Genomic DNA, 17,039 nt, shown 5'->3' on the forward strand with positions numbered 1-17,039 from the left:
CTCCCACAAGACTACTAACTGAAGAAGCAGCAGGCTGAATTTCCCAAGAGAGAAAATGGACATCTCTTTTAGGTATGTACACAACCTCATCAGCATAGTTACCTGAATGCTTCACAATCCATAGGAGATTTTAGCCTCACAACACGCAGGTGCCAGATATTTTCCCCGTTTCATAAATAGGGAAGTGAGACACAAGGAAGATTAAGTGGTCTGTCCATGGCCACACAGGGAGTTTGTGACTAAGTGGCGAAATGAATTCAGGTCCCAAGTGCCAATCACCCTTTCTTCCTTGGATTCTAATTTGAGGCTCTTGTTAATTAATGTGGTTTCTGCTTTCTTTATGCATTTATTGATTTTTGTTCTGCTTTTTCCATACCTATGTTTTGAATACCCCCAACGTAATATTACTTGAGATTAACCTTCACTACTATTTTCCTCTGCTTACATTAACCTCTAAATGAATTTCTTTTGCAGTCAGTTTCACATTTGTTTTTATCAGCATCGCTCCCTTCTTGTATAGCCATAACTACATTCAGATATTTTAGTGTCAGCTATAAGTAGTTCCGTTTGCAGTTTTACAGATCTACATTAAAAATAATTATAAAAGCAGAAACATTAATGAGGCAATAGATGGAATAAGAACGGATAAACGGAACAAACCAGACCTATGAACTGCACATAGAAGCCTCAAGCAAATACAAACGGCTTCCTTAACTTTATAGGCATCCTTCAGTCCCCACTGACTTCGTTTGGACCTTGGAGGTGCTTAACTGCTGTTCTGAATCAGGCCTAGAGTCTCAAATTCTGAAGCAAGGTTTCAAGCTGAAGTCCAGTTAAGTAGGGCTCAGACTTCTAGGAATGCGCAAAAAGCCAGAGCCAGTACTAGAATTAGACTAAGGAGAATGAACACATAGAATGTATCCCTTGCTCTGTGAATTTGGGCAAGTCACCTAACGTCCTTATGCCTCAGTTTATTAACATTTCCAGTAAGAACATTTATCTGTCTTTATAATGATATTTTGTGATTTCATTAACATTTGAACACATTATGAGAGCCTCTGAATGACAGGCACTATTTTTATAAATGTGCACAATGCTCCGTTTCAAGTCAAACTGTATAACAAAAAGATTGCTCACAGCAGGCTAGCAATACTCAAAGAAACAGTTCCCATAGGTTGAATCCCTTTGCTCTTGCCTTTGGGAGGGAAGAAAATAGGTCACTGTAGCCCATGTACAACATAAGGAACACCACCACAAACTTTCACAAATTCCATGTACTATGTATCTGGTTATTGGGCTACAGCTAAAACCAACCACAGACTATAAAGATGCATCAGAAGAACACAAATGCTTCTCTGCTATTACTACCCTTCATGAGCATGTTGTGTGCAAAGCCATTAAATAATAAAATAATATGAAAAATGTTTAAAGCAGCTGAACAGCTGCAATAACAACCTTCTAAAATATTTACTATTTAGTACCACTCAGCAGCTGAAAACACAATTGCTCATGAAAGACAGTCAACATTATTTAGTAGCTGGAAAAAGCTACTTGTGAAACAATTAACATTTACTTTGATACTTAAAAATATGTTATGTACCTAACATGAGACCACTCAGGGTACGTCTAGACTACATCCCTCTTTCGACAGAGGGATGTAAATTAGGCACTTTGAAATTGCAAATGAAGCCGGGATTTGAATTTCCCGTGCTTCATTTGCATAATCACGTCATGGCGCTCTTTCAAAAAAGCGCTATTTCAAAAGTAAAACCACAGTCTAGACGCAGTTCTTTCAAAAATAGTCATTTTCGAAATATCCTGTAAACCTCAAAAAATGAGGTTTACAGGATCTTTTGAAAAAGCCTTCCCTTTACCCTCAAAAAAGTGTGGACTGCAGTTTTACTTTTGAAATAGCGCTTTTTCGAAAGAGCGCCATGACGCTATTATGCAAATGAAGCACGGGAAATTCAAATCCCGGCTTCATTTGCAATTTCAAAGTGCCTAATTTACATCCCTCTGTCGAAAGAGGGATGTAGTCTAGACATACCCTCAGAGTCTGGACATACACCATTTCATATTCTTGAATAGATATCTAGCTCAACTCAAAGACATGACATACAAGTCTCTATTGGAATTGAGAATCTAGGGTTTTGGCAAGTTGAAATTTCACAGAATTGGTACAATTGCCACAGCAGTACTTCCTTTGGGATACCTGATCTGAATCTGGTTTAGGATTGAGTTGTGACTACTTCAGGGTGAGCTGTACACACACCTGGATCAAAAACATGATCCAGCTTTTACTATGCATGCCAATAAGGAAAAACTACAATAATAAATATAAATACAGATATAAAATAGCAGTAAACCAACTTATTTTAAATAGTAACAATTATTTAGTATTTGTATCGTGATAAAATGCACAAGGCCATTGATGAGAGAGGTGTCCTTTTACTAAATGCTGTAGCAACATACAGGATAAGACAGAAGAGCTTGCCCTTCTAATAGACACAACATACAATTTATAGGCAAATGTCAATGGCACACATCTTGGTACATTGTTATTTTAAATACCATTTTCCACAATTTCCCCACTCTATTCCTCTGTCAAGGTGCCTCACTCAACATGTTTCACCATCACCAATGAATAGGCTCTTCTTCCACCTGGCCCCCACACAAGATACAGAATCAGACTTGGCATGGCTTTGCCAAGATGTATAGTGCCAATGAAATGGCTGCTTGAGGACTAGCTGGGAGACACGGCCCAATGCAGAAATGGAGAGAGTGGACATTCTAGTCAAGTTCAGAAGGACAAACACTCCTCTCGTGTGAAGTGTCCATTGTTTACACAGAGCAGAAGAGGGTTTTTTTAAAGACCCATTCCAGAAAAAGTAGGCTGAAATGATCTCATTTACTTACCCCAGTGAATATGAAGGACCCAATGAACTGCCCTGGGATTCAAACTTTTTGATCAGAGACCATATTTTCTGGGCTGAGTGCCCTGGCCCAATCCAGTAATGCACTTAAACACATGTTTAACTTCAAAGGTGAGAGTCACACTTGGTAGAATCAAGTCATAGGTCACTTAACTCCTATCGCTGCCCTTTGGCCGACAGTAGACAATTGCTACTACTAAACCATTTTGAGGAATTTACAGTCTAAGTAATAGTAAATAAGTTAGAAACTTATTTATTATATACATGGTCATCACAAAATGGAGGGCAATGTAAATGGGAAAGGAGAATTTTTTTTAAAACTGAAGCCACAGCTATACCAAAATTTGTTCTACTTTCGAAAGTGACTTTAAAAATGGCATTGACAAGTGGTTCCATTTTTTGTGCCTCAATGATTTCCAGAGCAATTTTGCTCAGTTTAGAAGAAAAAAAATATGCTTTTAATTGCCACACCCATATACTCAGCCTGAAACCTGAAAGGGGAACTATGTTCTTTTTGGTTCATACATCATCAGCCATAGTAATAGAGAATCTCATTTATAACGAGGTTACATACTCTGGCCTTTAATATAAGGAAAGGAGAATCGATGATCTAATGGTCTCTTCTGGATTAAAAAAAACTACCAGTGAATTAACTGTATGGAACGGAGATAGGCAAATCACTGTTTATATCTGTGAAGCACACCTGCTTAAATTTGCCATGGAGAATACTGTAATGTACTGCTTCAAAACAAACAAGTACAAAAAGACCAGCCCATCGAGGACAACTCCTTTGCCATTTATCTGAGAAACACACTGAGGTAAAATGTGAACTGGCAAGAGGCTTATTCCTAGATGAGTGTTTTTCCTCTGTATCCAAGAACTTCAACATTAGCCAGCAAAGTTCTGGCAATACTTCCAAGTGATGAGTCTTAGGTAAGTGCCATAGATGAAGTGGTATACAGTTTTTCAGTGTTCACTGCTACAGTTGAATAGATAGCATAGTAAAGCTATAAAAAGGTAAGGAGAGATTCCAAAAGAACAAGCCACTTTACACTACTTGTGCAAAACTACTTACCCAATATATAGTCCTGGGCAGCTCTTTTCAGGCAAATTGCTGCTTTAGGCAGCTTACTGTTTCCAACTGGATGTTGCGTGGCTCAACTCTTTTGCCGTAAGAAACACCTATAGTTATACCTGGAAAAGGATATAAAATCAAAATCCTTTGTGAGAAATATGCAAATCTAGAGAAAGTCTTTTGTTCACTGCACTGGGCCAAAAGCAGCTTTCTGGAGAAATTTATAAAATCCACAAGATCCTTTTACAACACACACAATTGAGGTAGACAAAACTAACTACACCCAGGAACAAAAGATAAAAGATTTTATGCATCAAAGAAGTCAGAAAGCTACCAAGACTCCCACATGATGCTATAAAGAACAAATGCTTGGGGGGGGGGGGAAGAGGGAAGGGGGCGCAGAGGCTGTTTGTTGGCAGAGGGTTGCTTAGAATTGGAGACAGTTGTAATTCTTTGAATTTTAAAAAAAGTTGATGTTTTTGTGAAAAATGTTTTGCAATTTTATAGCTATTTCACATAGACCAGGTTGAAATTTCTTCAACCATTAAGAATTTAAATAAAAATCATGCTGAAAACCAAAAAGACATTTTCATTGTTTTTCAGCCAGTTCTGCCTAAGGATGTTAAGGAGTGGGTATCTGGCTAATTGTGCAGTTTATACAATTGTATCGACTACACGATTATTCAATAAGGGGAGAGACTCTGTAGAACTTCAGCAGATCCGGGACTACTGCTTTTTAAATGCAGTAAGAGCCGGGTAGCTCTTTTACTACATTTAAAAGGCAGAGCTGCAAGGGTCCTGGACCGGCCCCGACTCGTATTGTGTCCAGCAGCCCCTGTTTATGGCAGCCTGGGCTGCCGCAGACAGGGATTGCTTCCACAGCAGCCTCTGCCAGCAGTGAGCCTTGGCCCACCATGGCCAGAGAATGCTTCATGGCAGCCTTCCCTACCGCCCTTCTCCCTCTAATGCAGAGGCAGCAAGGGAGGGCGGGAACAAGTAGTCAAGTACTCGACTTGATTACCCGATAAGCCTAAGCTTATCAGACAGTCAAGTACTTGACTACTAGATTACACCCCTCGCTCTTTCTAGAACATTCAGAAGCAAAAGTAGGTTGAAATCCAGACCCCATTACTGTCAGTAGCAAAACTCACTCTGACCTTACTGGGACATAGATTTCATGACTTGTGTTTAGGTTAAAATATATTAAGCAAAGAGATAAGAGGTACTTCTGTTGATAAAAGGCAGAAAGGCTTTTTATAGGTAGGATCAAGGACAAGTAGTAATGGGCTTAAAGCAGGACAAGGAGTAATGGGCTTAAAGTGCAGCAGGGGAGGTTTAGATTGGACATTAGGAAAAAATTCCTAACTGTCAGGGTGGTCAAATATTGGAATAAATTGCCAAGGGAGGTGGTGGAATCTCCCTCTCTGGAGATATTTAAGAACAGGTTAGATAGACATCTGTCAGGGATGGTGTAGGTGGAGCTAGGTCCTGCCTTGAGGGCGGGGGGCTGGACTCGATGACCTCTTGAGGTCCCTTCCAGTCCTATGATTCTATGATTCTATGATCTTTAATTGTTAGGCATGTTAGCAATTCAGTGATTAGGTAAATTAATGCAAACATGCATGCTCGCCATGTTGGAGGCTACTGTTGCTTGGTTTATTTAAACCTCTTTGAAATGGTCATATATGTCTGAATAATCACTTTTGGTCTGTGAAATTAATGTGAATTCTACAAAAAGAAATTTGCTATGGAACTACCAAACTGACATTTACAAAAAAGAAAGCTGTAATTCTGGAAAAGCAGGTACTGAACAAATTTCTGGAAGTCACGGTGATTAATAAGAAGAACTGACACAGTATTCATTCATGGGTTGCATCACAGTCCTTGAAGCTGTTTCTGTAGAAACTCTGAATTCAAGTGATACCAAGATGCTTCATGACTAGGGATGTTAAGTATCAATACATTGAATAGTCAATTAACCTCATATTTCTGCCCTGAATCTATTTTTGAATAGTCAATGAGTTGCTCCTTTATTTTTTAAGATAGATAGCAAGCTGTGAACAACTTACACTTTGCAAAGAAAAAGTTAAAAAACAACAAATAGTAGCACCTTAAAGACTAACAAAATATGTAGATGGTATTATGAGCTTTCGTGGGCACAACCTACTTCTTCAGATTACAGGAGTATTAGAAGTCCAGATCCAAAAATAAATAAGTGAAGGGAGGGGAAGGGAAAAGAGGAGAAAAAAGGAGGGGGAAAGGAGAAAAAAAAATAAAGAGACACAGCTATAAGAGACTGATAAGAACAACTAGCACCCCCATGGTTTGGTTAATGGATCTCCAAGTCGCCATTTTATTTCAGGCCAATTCCACAAGCCAAATACACAGAGAAGGATTGGAACATAACTTCATTCACAAGTTTAATTCTATGCAAATAGTATGAACAAGGACATGGGCTGGCTTGCACACTACCTCCCACATCTTAATGACTTAGCCAACCAACCCACCAACCATCGGAGGAGCTAATTGTTCTTATACCATTTACATGTTATGTTAGTCTTTAAGGTGCTAGACTGTTGTTTTTTAAAGTTTTTTCCTGTTACAGACTAACTCAGCTACCCCTCTGAAGACTTTACAAAGAGTTGTTCTCACCGCAAAAAATGTTTGCCACTTAACTGATGTACACAGTTATTTCACAGCAACAGCAGCTGTAGAAAGCTTTGACAAACTATGTCATGTGTTGAAAGAGCTATACATTCTTAGTTAAGAACATTACAATTTCTTTCTTCAGTCACCATCTTAAAGTTAACATTAGGAATGAGTTTAGCATGCAATGCTTGAAAGTTTGCAAACTTCACAAATATTTGGATCTCACAAAACATGTTGATCTGTGAAACTTTCCTGCCTGTTAAACCTGTGCTTATTTTCATGCAAATTCTATGTTAAAAAAGACTTTACCGCCTTTTAAGAACCCTCTACTATGTAAACAATAAAGAACAATATGAAAGTAATCATTCATAGTGCTGATACTTTCCTACCTGTCAGTATATTTAGACCTGACCAGTGAAAAAGTGTTTATATTAATTGTTTGTGGTCATACTTCAAATGGAAAAAAAGTCTTAAAAACATTAAAAGTCTTTTTAATCACAGTCAAGCTAGTACCTGATATTACAAGTGAATACATTTTCTTACTGGTAATATGTCTGTAAGGTTCCATATGGTGGTGGTGGGGAGAGGGAGAAGACTACAGTGGAAACTGATTCATCAATATTTAAGACTTTTATTGTTAACTAGTACATAGCACACTGTTGCAGATTATAAATAATTTGCCTTATGTCTGGATAAATCTGTCCTGATTACACATTTGATTCAGTACCAAAGTAATGCTGCTCATCATTGAAATGTGAGAAGTGTTCATAGGCTGAAATGCTCCGAACAAGAATAAGGTAACCCATCAAAAGATGACAAAAGGAAGAGTACAAGTAGAACTAAATACATACATTTCTGTACAGTTGAGGATTAAGTACTTTTTGTATTCAACTGCTTTGCTCTTCAGTTCATGCAGAAATAAATGCAAGGGACACTAAAGCAACAAACAAATCAAAAAGCTCGGGGGGGGGGGGGAGAGGTACTATGTGCAGCAAAGCCACAATGACTAAAGAAGTTAACTCCACAATATAAAACAACTAAGTGATGATCCTCCTCATTAGCCAAATCACCTACACCAAAATGCAAGCTATTTCACGTTTTCTGGAAGCAATATGGAGTGGGGGGGAGAGGAAGAAATTGAAGAATTCCAAAGTTAAATTCACATCATCAGGCCAATATGTAAACAGTTTTGTTTTTCCACTTTTGAATGGACAGCTCCCAATATGCTTAAATGGTTAATACGATTAACTGCACATCAGTGCTGGAATGGCTTGCTCATCTTATGGTTGGAGTGGTACAGTAGTCATCTGTGCAAGATTTCCTCTAAAGCTAATGTCTGGACAATCTTGAATCTAAACAACAACAACAACTACTAACAACTAATAAAATATTAAGTGGAATGAGATTTCTAATGACTCGTTAACTTGGTCACATTGCATACACCAATTTGTCTATGCCCATTTTTCTTGAAAAAATTAAATCTTATTTAAGTTAACATCTTGTACTGCAGTAGAAGCCTTAAGTCCTGCTTTCTGAGTTCTTGATTTCAGGATGGCACTGCACAAAACACTAGCAGACATTGCACACTACATGCATAAAGCTGATTTGCATGCAGCCACTCCTACTTACACACAAATTGTACAGGCTCCAGTAAAGAATTTCTTCGCTACCCAAGACCTTATTCTGACAAGTGAAATTCATTACTCTTCTAAATCTAATGGAAACAGAGACACAGAGACTACTACTATGCATTACACATTTACATCATGCAGGCAAGTTGGACATTATCTATGCTGCTGAATGAAATGATATCATCTTTGCTCAATTAGTGTAGACTGCTTCTCTCAAGACACAGCAATCAAGTGAAAAAAACCACCCCGGCAACTATCAAATGGTTATAAATACTTAGACTGCATCACATAAATATACTATACCACTGGGTCCAATCCATCAGGCCATGAAGTTGAAAACAGAAGACAGACCAAGTATTAGACTACTTCAGCAGTTTGCTGTGGCTTTCTTCTGTTTTACATAGACTGTAATTTTCTTCCTACCAGAGGAAAACTGAAAGTCTAAAATATTACATTGAAGAATGCATGGATTATTCAGAATAATCTCTTCTGTGCACTTTATTCCCACATAGAGGAAGAGGTGGATAAACTCCAAATGGGCTGAATTTTTGAATAATTTTTAGTGGAACATTTGTCACAAGATTTTGAAATTAACGTACAGGCAGTCCCCGAGTTACGCGGATCCGACGTAAGTTACGAACGGGGCCCTTCCTCTCCCTGGTCTCCAACAGACCAGGGAGAGGAAGCAAAGCGGCGGAACACGCGGGCAGCGGACAGGGTTGTCCGCTGCCCACGCGCTCCGCGGCTTGGCTCTGCTTTGCCCCCCCCCCGTTCCCCTTGTCTGCAGACAAGGGGGACGAGGGAGGGGGGCAAAGCAAAGCCAAGCCGCGGAGCACGCGGCCAGCTGACAGCCCAGACGCTGGGCTGTCAGCTGGCCGCGTGCTCCGTGGCTTGGCTCTGCTTTGCCCCCCCCCGTCCCCCTTGTCTGCAGACCAGGGGGATGGGGGGGGGCAAAGCAGAGCAAAGCAGAGCCAAGCCGCGGAGCACGGGGGCAGCGGACAGCCCAGACGCGTCTGGGCTGTCCGCTGCCCGCATGTTCCGCCGCTTTGCTCCCCGTCCCCCTGGTCTGCAGACCAGGGGGACGGGGAGCAAAGCAGAGCAAAGCCACGGAGCCCGAGGGCAGCAGGACAGCCACGGCGCATCTGGGCTGTCCCGCTGCCCCCGTGCTCCGCGGCTTTGCTCCGGACACCTGCGGTACAGCAGCTGGGGCGCTGCCAGTTGGTCCCGTAGCGCCGCTCTGGGCACTACGGGACCAACTGGGCAGCACTCCAGCTGCTCTGCCCCAGGCGTCCTGATTCAGCCACTGCTGGTCAGTTTCAGCAGCGGCTGAATCAGGACGTCTGGGGCAGAGCAGCTTGGGTGCTGCTGGGTTGGTCCAGTAGCGCCGAGGAGCGGCGGCGCTACTGGACCAACCCAGCAGCACCCCAGCTGCTCTGCCCCAGGCATCCGCAAGTCTGCCGCTGCTGAAACTGACCAGTGGCTGACTACAGGAAGCCCCTGCCCCGGGCTTCCTGGAATCAGCCGCTGATCAGTTTCAGCAGCAGCTGACTTGGGGATGCCTGGGGTTCTTAAGCTGAATCTGTATGTAAGTCAGAACAGGCGTCCAGATTCAGCCGCTGTTGAAACTGATCAGTTTCAGCAGCGGCTGAATCTGGACGCCAGTTCCGACTTACATACAGATTCAACTTAAGAACAAACCTACAGTCCCTATCTTGTACGTAACCCGGGGACTGCCTGTATTTAACCCCAGATGTACTTGTGTGTACTGATGAATTCACTGGAAGCCAGACACTTATATGCATCAGTTCCTTGTTTGTACCACTTCTCTCAACACTGCACTTTTGACAGCTTGACTTCTGCAGGAGGAGGGGCTTTCGAAGATTGTGATGTGAGGATTGCATCAGCATGGCAGTAAAAACCAAATAAGCTATTAAAGACTAAGTATGAAATATTTTGCTACAATGTCTGCAGGTTGAGAGATGGAGGGAAGAAGGGACTTTGGTAGAAAGTTTGTTGCCCTCATAACCCCACATCCTCCCAATTTTCAGAGGAGTTTCCATAGGTCAGGGGTCCCAGAATCTGAAAGGAACATCTGGTCCCAGGCTCCATGCAGTGCTACTGCTTTGAAGCACCCAATAGTTTTCTCCCCATTTGCTGCCTGTTTCTGATAGAGGCAGCAAGGGGTGGGGGAAGCGACTAGTCAACTAACCTGTCAACTAGCCGATAAGCATTTGCTCATTGAATAGTAGACTAGTCGACTAGTCATTCACATCCCTATAACATACCAGACAATATACTTTAAAACATGCAGTGAAACACTGCCTGGATTTTATATTTATATTGAAAGTCCTGTAATTGAGACGAGTAAATGGGATTCAACATTATTACTCCCTATATATCACTTTTCAACCATACAGGAATTAGTGTTCTACTAGGACCCAAACTAGGGATGTTAAAAAGCAGTTAATTAGGTAACTGTGTAACTGCTGAATCTCAGCAGATACACAGTTACATGCTGTGGGCTCTGCAGTATAAAGCCTTATATTGCAGAGCCTACAGCACAGGGCAGCAGCCAGCTCCCCAGGAGCTGGTGTGCACTGGAAGCCGGCTTCCAGCATGTACTGGCTCCCGCTTGCTGGCCCTACTCCTGGGGAGCCGGGTGCTGCCCCTGATACAGAGCTCTCAGTGTGAGGTGGCAACCGGCTCCCAGGAGCACAGCCGGGAGCCTGCATGTAACCATTAACTGTGACTGATGAGTCCAGGCTTATAGGTTAACCTTTTGAACGGTTATACTGTTACATTCCTAACACAAACACTGCAGTGCTGATTTGTTTTATCAAAATTTCCTCACTCCCAAAGCAAATTACATGAATGGCTAAAAAGAAAGCGAGTAATTTTCCTATTTATGCTGTACATTTATCTTCATGTTAATTAAAAGGTTAACACTGTCTTCAGCAGTACCATTGCGATGTTCCATCCACCAGCAAATAGGAAAGCAGTTAATTAGGACATTTTGCTAGAGTCATCCTCTTGTACTTGAGAGGGGAAAAACTGTTAACTAAGCGGAGGCTTCAAAAACTTCTTTCATTTCTTAACCTTTATAGGGACTGTGAGATACTCAAGCTAGGCTGAACCGAAACTGCATCTTAACCTATACAGCTTCACATGTGGAAACCATTGGAAAGAAAATGGCCTAAAGAAAATAAATCCCTCCACTTCCATAATTTTAAAGAGGCTTTCTGCTACAAAGAAAAAGCTAAGTAAGGGAAAGACTGGGCTCTTGCAATGAGCATTGTCAAGCAATTTTATCTTAACCTGATGTTTAAAAACAGAGGTAACTAAATTAGAAATTGCTAATAAGGTATACAAAGATTATTAGCCTCATCACCCCATGTTAATTGTCAGAAACTTCACATGGTTGTCTTTTTGTTCCCTGCAAAAGTTGACTTAAGACTCACTTCAATAACAATCTTCCCGATGAAGTTCTCATATAAAAGCCATCAGCTAGAGCTTTGGAGGAATCACATAATGAAAATCTCTCTTTGTAGAACACTGGTGAAAAAGAATGCAGAATATTGTGTACATGTTTAGGTCACTTAACAGCAGAAAGTGAGCAAGATGGACAGAATGTGAAGAGCAAGAAAAAATATTAAAAGAATTTATTAAGAAGAAAAGTTAATACATTAACCTTGCCTCCAGATAAACATCCATGTGTTATTGGTGTTCTGATCTCTAAGGATGCCAACTATCTGGTGGCACTTAGAACTTTTATGATGATTTTAGGGAGAACATTTAAACTAGCCCATTTTCAACTTCAAGCATGACTCATCACAAACCTGATTCCAAACCAAGGGAAAGAATCAGCTCCATGGCTTTCGGAGAACTGTCTCACTCTTTATGCATGCACTGCACTGACTGAAACATAATACTGCAACTAGAAATCCCAACATGCAAATTTTATTGCCCATATCCATTCTTGACCCCTCACTCCACTATGATTTTCATAGTAAAATATAGGTGTGATATGCCCCGGTCCTTGGTCCCTTAGTTAATTCAGTTCCTTTCTCATGAGTTTCTTCACCACTAGGGACATGTCAGTTTGGATTTTATTTAACTCTGATCTGAAGTGTTCAATTTCAGCTGTCAAAAAACTTGCTGCAATGCCTTACTCATTACAGAATCTTGTAAAAAATTATTAGGTATGTTGCAAAGCATTTCCCTTTGGAGACTAAAAGAGGTGAAGGACATAGCGACAGTTTGTGGTTTCTAGTGTGGTAATGAAAATAAATAAATAAGAGGAATACAGGATATAATGTGTTTACATTTGTCATGACAAGTCTCCTGGAGACAGTGAGGTTTACTGCTGCTGTGCTGTCAGTTACACTATAAACTGCTGCTTCATACTACTGGGAGGTCACTGACTGACCTACTTTCTGATGGAGTGGAGTTCATTTGCTAGTTCTGTACACAAACCTTTTTTTTTTTTTTTTTAAAGGAACACTCTCAACAAACCACAAAAGGCCTTTTAAACCAGCTGAGGGGTTTGACCGATGCTGTGTTAGGGTAAGATATTACATAGCCTGGCTCAGGGCCCACTTCCTTAGTCTGCTTATTCTTTTGGAAAAATCCATATTGGATTTTTTTTTAAATGAGGTCAGGCTGCCATTACATTTTCTTCATTGAACTCTTGCATTGCATCAATATCAATGCTAGCCTTATACCTGCTGCAGACTATACAGAGTTACAGGATTAAGACATACAGCTATTAATAGAAAAAATGTGCAGGTGAAAGATACACCTGTTTAAATCATTCTAAGTAGCTGTTGATCTGATTCCATGTTGGGATATGCTATACAGCAGTGTTTCTCAACCAGCAGTTCGAAATATCTATCGCTATTCTGAAATAACTTAGTCCGCGTCTACACAGCAGGCAGTTATTTCGAAATAATGTCAAAATACTGTCAAGCTGGAGGACTTCTTACTCCGACTCCTGTAACCCTCATTGTACAAGGAATAAGAGAAGTCAGAGGAAGAGTGTTCTATTTCAAAGTAAGTGCTGTGTAGACGCTCCCTATTTCGAAATAAAGTATTTCGAAATAAGATACACAATTGAGGTAGCTCAATTTGCGTAGCTTATTTCAAGTTAAGTCCTGAAGTGCAAATGCACCCTTAGAGAAGTGTCTTTTCTTTTTCGCAAACAGTTTTTCAGTTAATTTGTTTTGAGAATTTCAGTACTGTTCCTGAAAGTTACAGAGACGGACTAGTGGGTAGAATACAAGTGAGGTGATCAGCCATGCCTGGAAAATGTAATGTTTTTGTTTATCTCTGCAATACAACAGATGAATGTCAACATCACATAGGAGCATGAATTTGTATCTACCAATTCACACATTATATGTGGTGTTGGTATCTATATAACAGTACATTTGGCTGCCTTGCTTGACTCTTTTCAGTGGTCCATCTGTACCACCCCTTTGTCCAGGGTTGGGCAAAAAGTGGCCTGTAGGCTGGATACGATTTTACGCCAGGCTGCCAGACACTTTATTTACCTGTGGAGGTGAAGGTATGGGTACTCGCAGCTCCCATTGGCTGTGGTTTGCTATTCCTGGCCAATGGGAACTGTGAGACCCAACACTAGGGATGTTAAATTTAGTTTAATCAACTAATTGACTATTCAATGGAGTTTCCATTGACTAGTTGATAAACAGGGGAGCCATAGCATGGATAGCTCCCAGCCCTGGGAACCAACCCCAAAGCTACTCTGCCTCTTAAATGTATTCAGAGCCAACAGGCTCTTAATACATTTAAAAAGTGAGGTGCAAGGTCTGGGTCTGGGCCTGAGCCAAGAGTCACCTGATTCCCGGCTCGCGTTCAGTCCCCGCAATCCCCTCCCCTCTCCTTCTGCACTGACCCTGCAGAAACAGTGCTGGGGGGGGAATCGGCTCCTGCTCCCCCCACTTGCTGCCTCTGATAGAAGCAGACATGTGGAGGGAAGCAACCAATCGAGGGACTGACTATCCAATAAGCTTTATCTTATCAGATAGTTGAATAGTTGCTTACATCCTACCACTTCCTACATCTCCAATTGTTCAGGAATGGCAAATCCCAGCCAATGAGACCTGCAAGTGGCTGTATCTGTGGATGCACAGGAAAATAAAACATCTGGAGGCTTGCCAGGGGCTACCCATGGCAAAAAGCATCCCACTCGAGGGCTGCTTATTGCTCACCTCTCCCTTAGTCCAACATTCAAAACCCAAAGACACTCCTGATCATTGCCATTTAAAACACGAAGATTAGCCTGTAAAGGCCTCATAGCAGCTCTGTCATTGTTACACATAGTGCATAGCACAATGGGACCTAGACATGGCTGGTTTCTATGCACTATTATATTCTGACTGAAAATCCAGGCTCTGCGTTTTCCAGGATAACCCCCCCCCCCCAAATTCTCTGATAAACTTCTTCCCCAAATCCATGTTTTTCTACAATTAAAATTAAATGCTTGAACTTTTGTTTCCCTACCCACAAAACACACAGGTACCAGTTGAACTCAACAGGAGAACCCCCTTTCTCCAAACTTTTATTTTCCAGCTCTTAGTGTTAACCAAACCACTATTTGCTCAGAGCCACCAGTACTGGGGCTCAGATGATCAGCCCTGAGCAGCTGGAGTTCCAGCTATCTGCCTCAGCCCCCACTAAAACAGACAATCTGCCTGAGCCCCCTCCTCCCATTTTAAAATAGGGAACAGAAAGCTCTTTGCCAGTCCTCCAGATTATCCCAATTTCTGATTATCCAATCTGCCTCTAGTCCCATTTAGATCAAGCAAATAGGATTCTATAGTAAATTTAAAGCACATTCAAAAAATCAACCACAAGAGGGAGAGGAGGTGCACCTTGTGTAAGTGACACTGGTAGTTTCAGTAAAATTTAATTATTTAATATATGGTTTGTATTTTTTTCCCACAAAATGTAAAATTTTAAGAATCTCTGGAAAAGAACAGCAAATATGGGAGGTAACTAGCTTGGCTTAACAAAAAATACAAAAGGAAGCTTCCAAGAAGTGGAAATTTGGACACATGACTAGAGGGGAATATAAAAGCAATGCTTAAGCATGCTAGGTGTAATAAGGAAGTTCAAACTACAACTGGAGATGCAACTAGCAAATAATGCGAAGGATAAAAAGAAGGGTTTCTACGGGTATGTTAGCAACAAAAAGATGGTCAGGAAAAATGTGGACCCATACTGAAGGAGGAAAGCAACCTAGTGACAGGTGATATAGAAAAAGCTGAAATATTCAATGCTTTTTTTTTTTTTTTTGCCTTGGTTCTCACAGACAAGATCAGCTCCCAGACTGCTGCACAGTAAGGGGAGGTGGTGGGCAGCCCTCCGTGGTGAAAGAACAGGTTAAGGACTATTTAGAAAAGCTGGACATGCATAAGTCCATGATAAGGATGTAAGATCCCATTTAATTGGTTAACCGGTTAAACGTAGTGTTTAATGGGATAACCCCACGTTTCTCAAACTGTGGGTCCTTGACCTCCTGGGGGATCGTGAACAACTCAGAGAGGGGTTACAGCAACTTAGAGAGGGATCGCGGTTATCACAAAATTTGAGAACCCCTGGGTTAACCAATTAAAGAGGGGGGCCAGGGTTGGCTAGAGCAGCCCCTGCCTGTGGCGGTGGAGGGGGGGAGGGGGCACTGCAGCCCCAGACTGGGACGGGGTGTGCAGGAATCAGGATCTGGAAGCCCCACATGGGGGGCCCAGCTGGGCTGAAGCAGCCCTCCACCTGGGGCAGGCCATAAGCTGCTTCTGGGGATACTGGTTAACCATTACGTAGTAAACATCACTCCTTAAAGGTGGTGCTGACCCGTTAACCAGTTTCCCATTCACATCCCTACTCCATGAGTTGGATCTAATGCATCTTATAGTGCTGAGAGAGTTGGCTGTTGTCATTAGAACACCATTGGCCAAAATCTTTGAAAACTCAGAGTGACTGGGGGAGGTCCCAGATGATTGCAAAAAGGAAAATGTAGTGCCCATCTTTAAACAAAAAAAACAAAAAAAAAAAAGGGACAGACGACCTGGGAAACTACAGACTGGGCATCCTCACCTCAGTCCCTGGAAAAAATCATGGAGCAAGTTCTCAAGGAATCCATTTTGAAACACTTGGAGGAGAGGAAAGTGATCAGGAACAGTCAACATGGATTCATCAAAAGCAAGTCAGGCCTGGCCAACCTAATTACCTTCTTTGATGAGATAACTGTATCTTTGGATAGAGGGAAAGTGATGGATGTGATATACTTTGACCAGCAAAGCTTTTGATATGATCTACCACCATATTCTTGCCAGCAAATTAAAGAAGTACGGCTTGGGTGAATGGACTACATAGTGGAGAGAAAGCTGGCTAAACTGTCAGGCTCAATGTTTAATTGGATTTCTGTATCAAGCAGAGTACTCCAGGAGTTAGTCTTGGGGCAGGTTTTGTACATCTTCATTAACGATCTGGATTAGGGGATGGATTTTCACCCACAGCAAGTTCACGATGACACTAAGGTGGGAGGAGTAAATATGCTGGAGGGTGGAGGCAGGGTCCATAGTGACCAGAGGCAAATTGAAGAAATGGTCCAAAAGAAATCTGATGAGGTTCAACAAGGACAAGTGCAGAGTCCTGCACTTGGGGCCAAAGAATCCTAAGCACTGTTACAGGCTGGGGACCAACTGGCTAAGCAGCAGTTCTGCAGAAAAGGACCTG

General features: G+C 41.6%; 1 protein-coding gene across 7 annotated transcripts in view; it reads right to left on the reverse strand.

The window, feature by feature from the left end:
• BACH2 (BACH transcriptional regulator 2) overlaps positions 1 to 17,039 on the reverse strand; it is a 253,359-nt gene that overhangs the window by 134,720 nt on the left and 101,600 nt on the right. For 5 of the 7 annotated variants that reach the window (XM_075923895.1, XM_006133289.4, XM_075923893.1 and 2 more), the window contains exon 2: positions 4,009 to 4,127. The exons of 1 other annotated variant lie outside the window; for it this stretch is intronic. The gene's annotated coding sequence lies outside the window, so the exon portion shown is untranslated. Of the gene's footprint in view, positions 1 to 4,008; positions 4,128 to 8,286; positions 8,971 to 17,039 lie in introns of those variants that run through there. One more of the 7 variants, XM_075923892.1, reaches the window with a different exon arrangement.

Source organism: Pelodiscus sinensis, chromosome 3 (genome assembly GCF_049634645.1).
Source record: "Pelodiscus sinensis isolate JC-2024 chromosome 3, ASM4963464v1, whole genome shotgun sequence".
In the NCBI taxonomy this organism is placed as follows: Eukaryota; Metazoa; Chordata; order Testudines; family Trionychidae; genus Pelodiscus; species Pelodiscus sinensis.